At 39.5% G+C, this 16629-nt stretch overlaps 1 pseudogene; it reads left to right on the top strand.

Moving 5' to 3' along the window:
- The first annotated feature begins 4012 nt into the window (after positions 1 to 4012).
- LOC132223653 (5S ribosomal RNA) lies at positions 4013 to 4131 on the top strand (annotated as a pseudogene).
- Positions 4132 to 16629: the final 12498 nt, after the last annotated feature.

The raw sequence follows: 16629 nt of genomic DNA, 5'->3' as shown, positions 1-16629 counted from the left end.
TCACATTGTTTCCAGGATACTGAATGGTTGTCTGGCCATGAACTCATGGAGATAGCTTATTATAGTGGGAGATGCTGAAGAAAAGAGTGGTTGTTTTGGTTGGCAGACTTATAGTCTGATGACCTGGACCACCATTACCCAAGAATTTTCACCAAATTCTTGGAAGGCACTACCTAAGTCCTGTGCCTGGGTTTCTTCATCTGTTCAGTGGAGATAAGATTACTTTTTTATGCATGTTCTCTATACTCTGTTTATAACAACCTTAACACAGTACTTTGCTCATAGTAGGTGCTTAATAAATGGCAACAGAGACTATGGTTTTCCTCTGTGGGGGATGCCCTTGTAAACTGTTATAAAAGACAACTTGATTCCATTTTATCTTCTATGGGCCATTGAGTGGTCATTAACAGAGGATTAGTGAAAATCCATGCCCCCAATAAGAACAGATTAAATATTAATTGAGCACTATTTGAGTATAAGAGATAACACAAAAGCATGTTACGACTTTTGGGTATTTGGGTAAGGAAAGGACCTGGACAGAGCACATTATAGGTATATTTTAAATATTTAGATGTTTATGAAATATGTTCTGATTAAATTAATATAGAAAGCTGGTATAATTTTACATCTTATGCTTTTTAAATTACCATTTAGAATATTAATAGCAGAAGTAGAAAAGTAATGGTACATGGTGACCTTTAAAAATGCATAGCTAATGGAATCACTGGTAGTTAAACACGAATAGATTGGATTATATGAAAGTGACACAAGAGGGCAGCTGTGTACTGTTTCTGAATATCTTTTGCCATAATATATTAGGCTAAACTTCAATATGTGAGTAGTAGGTATGATAGGAAATCGTCTTTCATAAACTTCCTATATAGATGTAATAAAATTATTTTACTTAGAGACGTTAGTTATAACGCACAAATCCTTATTGGCAAATAAAGGTTGACAAGTAATGACACAGTAACATCCTACTGATTAGCTATAGTTTCTACATTTACACAGAACATTTGACTGGTCTGTAGTGAGGTGGGAGAATGGATGGGGATGCTCATAAATCAAGGGAGAGTCTGGTCCCCACGGAAAGCACAAAGGTTGGAATGAAACGTATGTCCTATGCATCAGAGCTTAGCAATTCTGTGGGATTAGCCAAGAATGTCTCAAATCTTGTGTTTTCACATGAAATCTGGAAGATACTGCTGGTTGTCATCCTTTGAACCCATAGCAAGCAAACATCCTGCACGATACCTGGATTCTCCTGCTAGAGCAGTGATGTGACCTCTGTGTATGCCTCATCTCAGGGGGGTGAGGGGCGGGGCAACACACAGATCCTCACCACTAGGATAATTTCCCTGAGCCAGGGATCTTGACAATGCCTAAAATGTTGCATGTCTGAATTACACCCGTTTAAGGGGCTTGTACAATTGCATGAGAGAAGGTGTATCTTGGCACAGATCAGAAATGAGCTGTAATTAATCTCCTGTGCTTCAACAAAAGTGACATTGATTTTGGAAGGATGCATCTGCTTTGTAAACGGGCAGCTACAAAACATATAGAGCCTTATCCACAGTGAGCACAGATAGATAATTGTTATTTCACTCATTTCAATAATGAGCTTCTATGAACTATCTACATGTAGTGAGATCCAGTTCATAATGGGTGCAAGGAACTCATGCAGGATTTTCTGACAAGAATTGAGTCAGTCATGGAGGAGGTGAGGTGAAGTATGCTGTAAACACCTTGGTCATGGGATGCAGTAAGTCTCCAGAGAGCATGTACTTGGGCCATGGAGTCAGTAGATTGTGCTGCAGTGCATGCTGGTTTGATAAACTCATGAAAATACCAGGAGAAGATACCTGAGATACTGGTGCACAGCGTGTGTAACCTCATGGCGAGAAAGCCAATAGAACCAGAGGTTTTTCAAGATAGCATCAGAGTAGGTAGATACTACACGCATCTCGCCCCCAGGACCAAAGTGGGAATATAACTAAATTAAAGAACAATCACTTTAAATAACCAACTAAAGACAAACTGAAAAGGAATATTATAACCAAGGATTTACAGAAGAATCCACTTGAGACTGGTAGGAAGGGTGGAGACCAGAAAAGGGCTGGCCCCACTCCCACAGGCAGTGGCTGAGGCTCTGCTGTGTGTGTGTGGGGGTTCCCCCTGAGAAGCATGGAGCCTAAATCTCTGGCCGGGCTCCCCAGCTCAGAGCACCAGAGATGGGCAGAGACACCCACATAACGTCCAACTGGAAAAAAAAACACAGGGTTTTTGTCCACTAAGGAGAGATAGAGTCTGGAGACACAGGCACCTCCTTAAAGGGCCAATTCACAAAATTTCCTTTGCAGTCACTCACCCTAAGCTCCAATGGCAGGAGGGCAAGAGTCACCTAAGAAGAATCTGGGGTTTGAGGCCCTGAGGAGGAGTCTGGGAAACAGCCACCAGGGTCCCTGTACTGAGTAATTCTCTGACACTACCGTAGCCATCTTTCTTGGGAAGAGCATTCAGCTTTGAGCTACATCACCCTGGGGGAAAGTAATTATCCTACCTTCTGGAATCCCTCTTGCCACACCCTATGAATCTTAATCCCTGCTGAGGAGTCATTGGCATAGGTTGAGTTTAGAAGTCTGGGCAGATTCAGCCGGGTTCAGTGACAGGTTTTGGGATGGGGCCATCCCTCACACTTTACTGTGAACCTGACTGGTGCTTCGCCCTCACAGGAGATCCTACTGAACTACTCTCCCAGCTTCTGGCAGACCCAATCTCTGGGCTTCAGAGGCCCCACCTGCGTGACTGTTATGGGCTCCCCCCTGCTGAAGTCAGGGAAAAAGCTAGGATTCAGTCGTTTGGCTTTGGGGCAGGAAACCACCTTCTGATTGGCACCTGACCCTCATGGGAAATCCATTAGCCCCCATCCTTCTGATTCTGCCAGAAGTTCTTTCAGTGACTGAGCCTAACACTCAGCTGGCAGGCGGAGGCAACCAGAGGCAGATCCCAGAGTGCCTTAGGACATTTGCTGACCTGCCTGCAGGCCCGGCGCTGGTAAAAGTGGCCTTGGAACTCAGGTTGGTTCTTCCCATGTGCAGCTAAACCAGCATAGGTGCCGGGGTCCAACCCCAGCAGGTCCAGGGGTTCCCAAAGGCGTAGACGGAGTCGGCGAAGAAGGAATGACATGGAGACAGCGTTCAGTTGATCAGCAGCCTAGCCAGGATCTCCAGCCAAATTCTGGTCTCGATCTCCAGAGAGGTTCTGCTTCGGATCTCCAGCGAGGTTCTCTAGCCATGTTCCCTCGCTAGGTTCTCCAGCCAGGTTCAGTCACCAGGTTCTAGTCAGGTTCTCTTGCCAATTTCTGTAGTCAGGTTCAGTCCAGGATCTTTTGCCATGTTCTCTCCAGCGAAGTTCTTCTGTCTGTAGGTTCTGTGTAGATTCTGTCTGTAGGTTCTCTCTTCTTAGTTCTGTGTTCTGAGTTCTGTCTTGTTACAACTGTATTTATACCAGTTGATTCAATCCTATCAATCTCTATTACAAAGGTTAGGGCGTTTCTTATCTACATTCCAGGGAGTAAAGATTATGTAGCTTAAGCATGCTTGTTCATAGTTAAAGTGATTAATTACCCGCCTGGCACTTAATTGAGGGGTTTTATTCCCTCCCTAACTTCAGGGGAAAATCCCTACCTGGGGATTCAACCTTTCTCGGAGAGGTGACCTTGGTTAAAACACAGCGCCAAGAAGGTGAGCAAACATATTAAGAAACGTATGCCATATATGCCAGGTCCCTTGAAACAGCAAGGATGTACCGGCTCCCGGCACATAGGCAGCCACAACTGTGGATCACTTGTAGCATCAAACTGGTTGCTGAGGGCCCGGCACAGACAGCATGTGACATTGGCCTGTACCAGAGTCCCTCCCAAGAGACCTAGACACTACAAGTGGTCAACTTCAGGTAACATTGGAGGAGAATCCAACAAACTTCACAAAAAGCACATCTAAAAGGAGATTCAGCCCATGGCCATAACACCCTAAATGCGCCCGATCTCATCTGATCTTGGAAGCTAAGCAGTGTTGGGCCTGGTTAGTACGTGGATGGGAGACCACCTGGGAATACTAGGTGCTGAAGGCTTTAAAAAAATAAAAATAAAAAAATAAAAGGAGATTGCAGCGGGCATTAAATTCTGCTGAGGTGAATTCTACTTTTATTTCTTTTTTTCTGTTTATTTCTTTTCTTATTCCTTTTTTTCAAAAAATTATTTGTTTGCACTTGTAGAGCAGCTCACATGCCATGCTCACATTTGGACCTCATACTCAGCCACCTCAAGGGTGGATCCCATGCATGAACAGGCCAAGAACAAGCAATACACAATTACAATAGGAGTGCCTACATAGCCCACACAAGGTGCATTTCCAGAGCATCCAGCTCAGGAGACTGTACCATTGCATCCCAAAGAACACCTATTACATAAGTCTACCCCATGAAGGCCAGGAGTCATAGCAAATCTATCTGATAAATAGAAACAGAGAATGGCAGCCAAAATAGGGAGACAAAAAAACAGACTCCAAATGAAAGAACAAGAGGAATCTTCCAGAAAAGAGCAAAATGAAATGGAAAGCAAGCAATTTATCAGATATAGAGTTCAAAGTAATGGATGTAAGGACGGTCAAGGAATTTACTAAGAACTATAAGAGTATGAAAAAGAACGTAAAAACCATGTAAAAGAGCCAGTCAGAAATAAAGAATACCACAATTATATCAGGAGTACACTAGAAGGAATAAAAAGTATGTTTGATGAAGCAGAGGATTAAATCAGAGATTTGAAAAGACAAGGTAGAAAAAAGCACCCAAAGGAGCAGCAAAAAGGAAAGAGAAAAGAATTAAGATAGTTTAAGGGTTTTGAGAACAATATAAAGAGTGAAAATATCTGCATCATAGGGGTACCAGAAGAAGAAGAGAGAGAGCAAGTAATAGAAAACTATTTGAAGAAATAATATGACTAACAAACTTCCCTAAACCTGATGAAGAAAAAAGACAACTCCAAGAAGTGCAAAGTCCCAAACAAGATAAACCCAAAGAGACCCACACCAAAACACATCATAATTAAAATAGCAAAGGTAAAGACAAAGAGAGACTTTTAAAAGCAGCAAAAGAAAAGCAGTTAATTGCCTACAAGAGAGTTTTCATAAGGCTGTCATCTGATTTATTAATAGAAATATTTTAGGAGAGAAGGGATTATCCTATGTAATAAAAGGCTAATATGAAAATCAACTGAACAGCAGAACGACTGGTCAGGTTCTTCAAAGTGGGCAGAGTGCATGGGAGTTTCCAAAGACAGGAAATAGGCAGGCAAGCAAATTAGAAACTGAGAAACTAGGAAAAACCTCCAGATCATAGAGCAAACCGTGCCAGCAGGAATCTGGATGTCATTGTTGATTACAAGTCAGGAAGCATTTCACTTAAAAAATTTTTTTCAGTTACAGTTGCAATGTTATGTTAGTTTCACATGTCCAACACAGTGACTTATATAAGTTATGAAGTGATCACCCCAATAGGTCTAGTACCCATCTGACACCATACCATGCGTAGTTATTCCAATGGACGCAACTTGCTTTCTGTGCTGGTTTAAAACAATTTCCCAGTAAGGACAAGAACATTCCCACAGCTGCTAGCTCTCCCAAGAGTCTTTGAATTCTGAGAGTAGAATAACCCATATAATAAAAGAATTGCAGCCCCAAAGGACTGGAAATGAAGAGCAAGCCATAATTTAAGTCATGAGTTCATGTCTTCAGGTGCAGCCAAGCCCCGTCCCAAGGTGCTAGAAGAATTTTAGTATGTAACCAGGGAGTCACTACTGGTAATTTTTTAAAAAATCATATACAAGAGAGTAACCAGAAAATTCATGATAAGTTAATGTCACACGTTTTTGAAAAGGGATGAACTCCAGAAACTACAGACTAATAACTTTGGTCAACATTGGTCACATTATAGAATGAATTTTAAGCACATGCCCTATGAGCACTTTGAAAGGAATGTGTTGACGGCTGGAAGGCTTGGAGTCACCCGGGACGAGTCCTGCCAAACTAACCTCATCGCCTTTGTGAAAATATTTGACTAGCTGCGGGATTTGGGGAGTAACATAGATCTAGTGTTTCTTGGTTTTAGGGAAACAATTGGCAAAATCAGTCAAGATACCACTATGGATAATGTGGCAAAATTCACGTAGTATGGAAAGTACTCTTGAATGGCTGGGATCTATTTGAAAACTGTGCTCAGAATGGAAAGACAAAAAATTTGGTAGCTGGTGACATTTGGTGAGTGTCCAAGTTGCTGCTCTCAAATTCTTACTAGAGTACCTATGCATATACAGGAAAGAAGAAAAGTGAAATTAGGACTGCTTACCACATCAGTGCTAATATGGGGAAGGGAATTCTCACTGAATTTAAGGCTGATGAAAAGGACATTCAATGATCTATAAATGATTGTCTAAATGTAGGTAGAAAGACCTGTTCCTTTCTTATCCTCACACTACTTAATTTCTGCTTTAGAAACATGGATTCTATGAACCTAAAAACCTGGACATCTACCGCCTCTGCATGAGAACAAAGACTGCAGTCACAAGAGGAACAAGTCATAGGAATAATTCTAAAAAGAAACAAATAAATCTCTAAGAAGAAAATTATAGAACTTTACCAAGTGATATAAAGAATAGGAATAGAGAATCAAATTTCTTCATGGGAAGATTAAACATTGTAAATATGTTAATTCTTCCATAATTAAAGTTTAATAGATCATAACAAAATCATGAAGAATTTCTTTTTTGGACTTGACAAAAAGATTCTGTGTGCATCTGCAAAAACTAAACAGTAAGAATGGCTAAGAAAACTGTCCCTGGTGTATTCTGGAAGTTAGTGCATGATAAAGGAAACATCATAAACCAATGAAGAATGAATCCATTCATTAACAAAATGTTAGTTTTGAAAAAAACTCAGGTTAGAGACTTTTTGTACCAGATTGCAAAATAAAATGCAACTATTTAAACTATTAAAAGGAAGAAAATATAGATGAATATTTGATGATGTTGTAATAAGGATGTCACTGAGCATATTCCCATGAGAAAAAAAAAAGCCCATACAGAAAAAAATCAATTGATTTGAGCATAAACTTCATTTTAAAATTATTTTTATTAAACATTTAATTTTGAGATAATTAGAGATTTACATTCATTTGTAAGAATTATACAGATATTCTATGTACACTTTAGTCCATTTTTCCACATGGGAACATCTTGCAAAACTATAGTAAAATATCCCAGCAATGATGTTGACATTGATAAAGTCAAGACACAAAACATTTCTACCCTCACAGGAGTTCCTCCTATTGCCCTTTCATAGCCACACCCACTTCTCTCCTGCCCTTTCTTCTCCACCCTTAATCTCTGCAACCCTCCTGGTCTTCATTTCTATAATTTTTAAATTTCAAGATGTCACATAAATGAAATCATACAGCATGCAATCTTTTGGGATTGGCTGTTTTTCAGCATCAGCATGATTCTCTAGAGATTCATGGAAATTGTTGCATATATCATTAGTCCACTCCTTTTTATCATTGAGTAGTATTCTATAGCATTAGAGGTACCACAGTTTGTTTAAGCAGTCACCCATTGAAGGATCATTTGGCTTGTTTCCAGGTTTGGGCTATTATGTATAAAACTGCTATGAAAATTTGTGTATAGGTTTTTGTGCAAATGAAAGTTTTCATTTATCTGGAATAAATGCCCAAGAATGCAACTGCTGAATCAATTATATGGTAGCTGCAGTGTTAGTTTTTAAGACACTACCAAACTGTTTTTCAGAATGGCTATACCACTGTACGTTCCTACGATCAATGTAGCATCAATGTATTAAGCCAGCAGTCGGACACCTTAGCACTGCCATGGGGGCAGGAGAGGCTTCCGCCACCACCGCTGTGTTCACTAGCCATGAGCCCAGCTTCTGGCTGAGCAGTGCTCCCCCTGTAGGAGCGCACTGACCACCAGGGGGCAGCTCCTGTGTTGAGCATCTGCCCCCTGGTAGTCAGTGTGCAACTTAGCGACCGGTAGTTCTGCTGTTTGGTCGATTTGCATATTAGCCTTTTATTATATAGGATTTGCCCTCATTTTCTTTTATGATATGTCTGTGCATATTTTGGTTGATTTTCTAATTAGATCATTTGTTTATTTGTGTGTGTGTGGTTATTTTTTTTACTGTTGTATTTTGAGCATTTATAGTGGTATATAGTTTGCAAATATTTTTATAAGTAAGTAGATTGTCTTTTTATATTCTTAAAAGGTCTTGCATAGAAAAAAAATAATTTTGATGAAGTCGAATTTATCACCTTTTTATTTTATGCATTGTGCTTTTGGTATTGTCTAATAACTCTGCTTAGCCTACGTTTTTGTCCTATGTCTTTTTTTCTAAATATTTTCTAGTTTTATATTTTATGTGTTACATTTGAGTCTGCAATTCATATTTATTTGAGTTTTATATCAGGTGTGAGGTTTAGGTTTAGGTTTCTTTTTTTGCTTATTTGCTCCATTTATTGAAAATGCTACATTTCTTCTGTTACATTGCTTTTATACTTTTGTCAAAAATCAGTTGGGCATACTTGTGTGGGTCTAATTTATGGGCTCTTTATTTTATTTCATTGATCTATGTTTCTATCCTTCCACTACAGTCTTGATTACTGTAGCTATATAATAAATCTTGAGAATGGATAGACTGATTTCTCCCACTTTATTCTTATTTTTCAAAATTGTTTCAGCTGTTCTAGTTCCTTTGCCTTTTTGTATATATTTTTAGGGAAATCTTGTCTATATGTACAAAATAATCTTGCTGGGATTTTGATAGATATTGCAAAGATGGGCTTTGGAGAGAATTAACATCTGTACTATATTGAATATTCCAATTCATGGACATGGCATATATTTATTTCTTTAGATATTATTTTTTAATTTCTTTCATCAGCACTTTGTAGTTTTTAGCATACAAGTCCTGTACAGGGTTTCTTAGAATTATATCTAAATACATCAATATTTTTAGCAATTGTTTTAAGTAGTATTTTATTTTTAATTTTAGTGTCCATAGGTTCATTGCTAGTCTATAGAAATACAGTTGATAAAAATGAATATACTTGCCTTTTCTCCGATCTTATAGGGAAAGCATGCTGTCATTTCCCACTAAGTATGTTAGCTTTAGGTTTTTTGTAGATACTCAAGTTGGGTACATTGCCCTTTATTCCTATTTTTCTGAGTGTCTTAAATAATTAATGGGTGTTGCGTTTTGACAAATGCTTTTCCTGCCTTTATTTATATGATTAGATGATTTTATTTTTTAATCTATTAAGATCATGGATTGCATTGATTCTTGCATAAATCCCATTTAATTATAGCATATTAGTCTTCTTATATATTGCTGAATTCTATTTGCTAATATTTAAAAAAACATTTTTGCATTCATATTCATGAGTTGTCTATACTTTTCCTATAATGTGTTGTCTCTTTCTGGTCTTGGTATCAGGGTAATACTAGCTTTATAAAAAGAATTAGGAAATATTCCACCTTTTTTCTTTTTGAAAGAGATAGTATATAATTGGTATTATTCATTGCTAAACATTTAATGGGAAAATTTATTGATTTGGACACAAGCTATTGTTTTCATCAAGAGTGATCTTAGCAGTAGATTGAAATGATGGGTCACTGTGTTCTATCATTGTAACTGCCATATTTACCAAATTTATAGAGGACTTAAAGCTGAAAGTGATTCTACTGTTGGAAGAATGAGATTTTACATTTATCTCAGTGGATTGAAATGTTCCACCTTGGTACTGAATTCTCTGTTCTCGCCACACTGGTCTTGCTGTTCCCACATCAGGATCTTTCTCCTTGTCCTGCTATATCCCTGGAATGTTCTTATTCCATATCTTCACACAATTTCCTTTTAACATAATTCAGTTTTGCTTAAAAATCACCTCCTTAGGGAAGCCTTCCCTGGCTATCCTGCCTACATATATCCTACCCCTATACGACCACTTTCCTGTCTTACTTTGCTTTACTTTTCTTCATAGCATTTAACAAAGCCTCATGTTTTTCTTTTTTTTCTCTCCCTTTCTCTTTCCATTGTTTTCCTTTATTCTATCTATCATCTATCTATCTATCTATCTATCTATCTATCTATCTATCTATCATCTGTTCACCTATTCATCCATCCATATATTTATCTACCCACCCCTTTTTAAAAAATTTTCCATAAGAATGTAATCTGTAAAGAGAGAGACATAACTGTCTTGTTCACTGCATTATTTCTAAAGCTTAGAAAAATGGTTAGAGCATAGGAGATGCTCAGTACATATTTTAAGTAATGAATGGATAAATGGGTAATTAAAATTTGTTAACTAAAAATTGAAAGTTATAAATTAAACTTTATTTTTCCTTCAAACAAACAGTTATTTACTAGATACTGGAGAGGAAAATGGTCCTTTCTTCAGTGACTTTATAACTAATAGAAGTAGGAATATTTTTTGAGGAAATGCCATACTGGTTTCCACAGTGGCTGCACCAGTCTGCATTCCCACCAGCAGTGCAAGAGGGTTCCCTTTTCTCCCCATCCTCTCCAGCACTTGTCATTTGTTGATGACAGCCATTCTGACAAATGTAAGATGGTACCTCATTGTTGTTTTGATTTGCATCTCTTGGATGATTAGTGACTTTGATCACATTTTCATAGTCTCTTGGCTTTCTGAATGTCCTCTTTCAAAAAGTGGCTATTTACGTCCTATGTCCATTTTTTGATTGGATTGTTTATCTTTTGTTAATTTGTATGAGTTCCCTATATATTTTGGAAACTAAACCCTTATCGGAGATAACATTGTAAATATGTTCTCCAATGCAGTGGGCTTTGTTGTTGTTTTGTTGATTGTTTCTTTTTGCTGTGCAGAAGCTTTTTATTTTGATGTAGTCCCATTTGTTTATTTTCTCTTTAGTTTCCATTGCTCTAGGAGCTGTATCAGTAAAGATATTGCTACAACATACGTCTGTTTTTTTGCTTCCTATGGATTCTTCTAAGATTTCTATGGTTTCCCATCTTATGTTTCAGTCCTTTATCAATTTTGAGTTTATTTTTGTGTATGGTGTAAGTTGGTGGTCTTGTTTCATTTTTTGTGCTTATCTGTCCAATTTACCCAGCATCATTTATTGAAGAGACTGTCTTGACTCCATTGTATGCTCTTGTCTCCTTTGTTAAATATTAATTGAGCATAATGGCTTAGGTCGATTTCTGGGTTCTCTGTTCTGTTTGACCTAGTAATACCACTTCTAGAAATATATCCCAAGAAAACAGAAACACCAATCAGAAAGGATATATGCACCCCTATGTTCATAGCAGCACAATTTACAATAACTAAGATTTGGAAAGAGCCAAAGCGCCCATCAGCAGATGAATGGATTAGAAAACTGTGGTACATTGATACAATGGAATACTATTCTGCTGTAAAAAAGGAGGAATTCTTACCATTTGCAACAGCATGGATGGAACTGGAGAGCATTATGCTAAGCGACATAAGCCAGTCAGAGAAAGATAAATATCACATGATCTCACTGATTTGTGGAATATAATGAACAACAACATAAACTGATGAACCAAAACAGATCCAGAGACATACTAGCATTGAACAGACTATCCAACCTATGAGAGAAGGCTCGGGGTGGGGGGGCTGGAGAGGGTGGGATAAGAGATCAACCAAAGGACTTGTATGCATGCGTATGAGCATAACCAATGGACACAGACAGTGGGGAGGTGAGGGCATGTGCTGGGAGGTGGGAGTGGCGGGGACAGGTCAATGAGGGAAAAGGAGATTCATGTAATGCTTTAAACAATAAAAAGTTTAAATTAATAAAAATTAAGTAGGAATAAATTATATTAAAATGTATATATACTTACAGAGTCCAGAAAACACATGCTGATTTGAGAGATACTAAAGGACTTGATCTAGCATGGGGTATGAAGGAGGGCTTTTCTGAGTCTACATCTAAAATGTTAAGGAGACATAGATATGGGGGAAGAGACTCAGGACAGTGGGAACAGCATGATTAAGGCTTCAAGATAGGAGGAACCATAGAGTGTTGACAGAGGCTCAAAGTTGTGCAGAGAGGGAGGAGGATAATCATGAGAGAGAAATCTAGGGAGGTAGGTATTGTCAGACCATGACTGGGAACCTCATTAATGGAGTTGGTCTTTATCCAAAGAGTAGTGAAGTTTTAAAGTTTTTCAAGCAGTGAAATAAAATTGTTAGACTTGATATTTAAAAATCCACCCTCACTCTTCCTGCTGTATGGGGAATAAATTGGAGGGGGACAAGAGAGGAGTAGAGAATCTAATTAGTAGGCAATGGCAATAATCAGGTGATGTGATTTGTACTAGGCTGGTGGCAGTGCAAGAGGAGTGTGAGAGAAGGGGACATACTTTAGTTCACCACAAGCAGACTGAAAACCAAGGGTATGATACAACAACTGGAAAAACTGACAATTTTTTATGTAAATTTCATTTTACTGATTATGGGGATATATAGAGGAAACAAAATCTTTAGTACAAAAATTTACAATTTAGGTAGTGGCTACAACACATTCTAGATATATGGCTTCAAGAAAGTTACTTAAATATTTTGAACCTCAGTTTCCCCATTTGATGAGTTTAATAATACCTGCTTCATGGAGCTGTAAGGTATGGTAAACACTACTGATTATCCCTAACTATCTATTCTCTTCTTCTTCCAGAGTAAAATAAAATTTGCCTGAGCCAATGACCACCAAGGAATAAATTTCCCAGGCTCTTTGAAGTTATGTATAGTCATGTGACAAAGTCCTGACCAATGAGATATTAGAGAAGAGTTGTGTGATAGTGTCCTTAAGAGAGAGCTGGCTTCTTCTCTTTGCTCCACTCTCTTTCCTTCTCTTCTTCAGTATTGATGTTTGGAAAGAAATACTTCCTCAGACCACAAGCATGATGTGCTATCCCCTGGGGAAGACAAAATTGTGATCTGGAAGATGCTTGATCCCTAAAGAATCTGAGAAGAGATCCAGACCTGAATATTGTTTTTCTGTTTTGTTGTTTGTTTTTCTACAAGAGAGTGAAATCAAAGGAGACAGACTCTCTTACTGGTGGTCTAGCCTTGTCCTAACTCTTACATAAAGATTAGAAGATACAATATACATGTAATGCCCACAATATTGGAACCATCTCTAAAAGTTTTGTCTTCCATGCCTCTCCCACAAATAAATACAAAAATAGATAGATAGATAGATAGATAGATAGATAGATAGATAGAAAAGTACTTTATTAATCTGCCTTCCAGAAATGGACTGCTAAAGTGCATTCTTAAATTTTTGCTTTTCTTAGACTCTGGCAAACTGGAATATATCCAGGAGAAAATGCTCAAGGCAGTAACCATATCTGGAACCCACATTCTACAGGAAACAGTTCCAGGAGTTCTGTTGCATTTGCCATTTTCACCATAAGTGTGCCTTTGACTAAAGCTTGGGAATCTCCAGTGGGTGAGGTGCTGTATTTCCATCTATTCTGATGGGGGTGGAACTGAATTATACTCAGCATTGCTGGAGGCCAGAGCTGGTGCTTTTACCAAAGGGACTGGGAGGGTTTGGGAGGGAGTTTTGGCGACTGGGTATTCATCTGCACAGTCACAAATGGGGCAAGGCGTCAGGTGCCAAGAGGACCATTATGTAGGGACCCTGCCCTCTTTGCAGAAGTCAAGGGCCTCTAACCAGCTCAGAGATCAATGATTTTCACTGTGTCTTCCAGGGAGTCCAGGAGTGTGGTGGCAGGAGAGGTTTGTGAAGGTATCTCTTGGTTGTTGAGGAGGGTGGTGAAGAAAGAGGGGGAGGTGCAGCAGGATAGGTATCTGGGAGACACAACTTCTGAACAAAGGATTAGTGACTTAAAATTCTTTGAAATGTGGAAAGTCATTTTAAGGACTTTAAACCTGAAGTGGAGACCAAGAATGAAGCAACACTGATTCTATTTCAACATGCTCAGCTGCCCACTCTCAAATGTGCCATCTATTTGAATTTACTTCCAACTTCTACCCGGCCTCCTTCTGAAAGGAGTCAGAGCTACAAACCAAGCCCAAGTGCTGATGTTGGAAGTGCAAACAGAAGCATCCACCTGAAGAAAGCACAAACACATTCCTGAGTGCATATCTATGTCCACATAAAAGAGAACTACTTGGTAGGGAAACAATCATATCAATGATATATGTTGATGTTGGCACTAATACTTTACCACAGGAATGGGAACAGTTGAAATGAGATTCAAAAGAATAATTTTTAAATGGTTGGTTTCTAGGTTTATTCTTATTCAAGTGATACGTGCCTCTGGGGACACCTGTGATGATCTCATCACTTTGAGGGGCTCCTTGTGGTTTGCCTACTAAGTAGGTGCATCTTCAACCTTCACTGTGTCCCTAGGGAATTTCTTTTCCTTCCATTACTCCTACTGCACTCACTTAGACTTGTGATCTAGCCATTCTAAATAACTTACACTTGTCAGGAAGCATGACCTGCCACCCCTGTATGCTTTCCACTCCCACAGCCTGTGTCCACCCCTGTTTAGCACCCTTGAACACATCTGTCATTGCACTTGTCACATTAGAGCCTATTTTCTCTGGTCTGTCTTCCTGACAAGGTTATGACAGCTTTCAGCTAGTTGTTGTTTTTTTTTTGTTTGTTTGTTTTTTTAACCACTTTATCTCAGGACTAGCCTGGCACCCAGAAGACAATGAAAAATATGTCTTGACTGGTTGAGTTAATTCTCCAGTGTACCAGCCAGTTTTATAAGCTTGAATATCCTTTACCCTCAGACTGTTGCTCACTGCTGGAGCACCAGTGTAAATGCAGCAAGAGTCTGAGGAGCTATTCCGAGCGCTCCAGGTGGTCTCTAGTTAGTATACAATTGCTTGGTCCAACCGGAAGTTCTACAGACAGGCAGCCAAGTATAAAGGGGACAGGATACTTGGACCCCGGTTTTAGCTTTGTCCACATCATGCTGTGTGGCTTTGAGCAAGTTCCTTGACCTTTTTGTGCCTTGCTTTCCAGACTCCTTCATACCCAACCTCATGGTAAGTCTCAAAGTAAGTCAGTGAGAGCACACTCGGGTAGCTGTGTACAATGTTATGGAAGAAAAGATGAGGGATAAGAGTAAACAAATTGTAAGTGCTGAGAGGGACGCCCTCTCTGGCCTCGTGTGGAAGAAGTTCCATTTGGAGGACGCCATTAAAGGACTACCTCCGGTCTTTCCCTGCTTCCTCTTGTACCAAGGATATGTGTGGAGAAGAGATTTCTCTCACTGGGAGAAGGGACAGAGCATGCTCAGTCCAGCCCCTTCTTTTCTGAGTCGGTCTTCCTACGAGGGACATGATTCTGGTGTGCTCTTCTGTACCCTCTTCTCATTCCCCACCCTCAAGAGGCCACCTTGTGGAAGAGGCCTAGGAGTGCAGGTGCAGCCTGTGGCTGAGTGGGCACTATGGATCAAATGTTTGTGTTGGACTCCCAACCCCCAAAGTGATGGAGTTTGGAGGTGTGGCCTTTGTGAGGGAAATAAGGTTAATTAGGTCCCGAGAGCAGAGTCCCCATGATGGGATTAAGGCCCTTATACAACAGGAGATTTCTCTGTGTTTGTACTAAAATGAACACTCTAAAGGACAGAACCCAGAAAAGGGCCTTTACCAAAAACCCACCCGTGCTGGCACCCTGATCTCAGCCTTCCGGCCTCCAGAACCAGGAGATATAAATGTTTGTTGTCCAAGCTCCCCAGGTGTGTTGTCCTTTATAGCAGCCCACACTGCTGAATACAGTGGGAAAGTGTGTCCGATGAAAGGACAGAGGGAAGCGGTTTTAGTTACTGCTCATATCCACGCTGCCCAACTGAGGCAGGATAGTAAGAAACTAGGGACATTTCTTGACAAGTGGAATAAGGAAAACCGAGACAAAATAATTAAGCAAGGCCAAACAATTTGAGCAACTTACAGTCAGCCAATAAATCACAAAATTGTATCTTCCCTAACTGAGGACACTTAGGAGAAAATGATTTTCACATTCCAGACCATCCCAGGGCAGACTGGCCTGGATTCTGCTCTATCTTCGATGACATTCCTTAAAAATGAAACTAGCCCTTCCTGGTTTGGCTCAGTGGATAGAGTGTTGAACTGTGGACTGAAGGGTCCCAGGTTCGATTCTGGTCAAGGGCATATGCCCAGGTTTCGGACTCCATCCCAGTGGGGGATGTGCAGGAGGCAGCCAATCAATGATTCTCTCTCAGCATTGATGTTTCTATCTCTCTCTCCCTCTCCCTTTCTCTCTGAAATTAAAAAGAAAAAAATGAAACTAACCAGAAAATAACCCTGACCCCTCTATACACATATTTTGATGAATTCACATTTGAAGGACACTTGGAAAGCTAATGAGTATTCTGTTAAGACCCTCCCCTGAGACTTCTAGGATTCCTACTAGCAGAAGAAAGATAAAAAGCCTTAACCAGTGGTTCTCAACCTTCTGGCCCTTTAAATGCAGTTCCTCATGTTGTG

The sequence above is a fragment of the Myotis daubentonii genome, chromosome 1, assembly GCF_963259705.1.
Source record: "Myotis daubentonii chromosome 1, mMyoDau2.1, whole genome shotgun sequence".
NCBI lineage: Eukaryota > Metazoa > Chordata > Mammalia > Chiroptera > Vespertilionidae > Myotis > Myotis daubentonii.
This window is presented reverse-complemented; position numbering and strand designations above follow the sequence as displayed.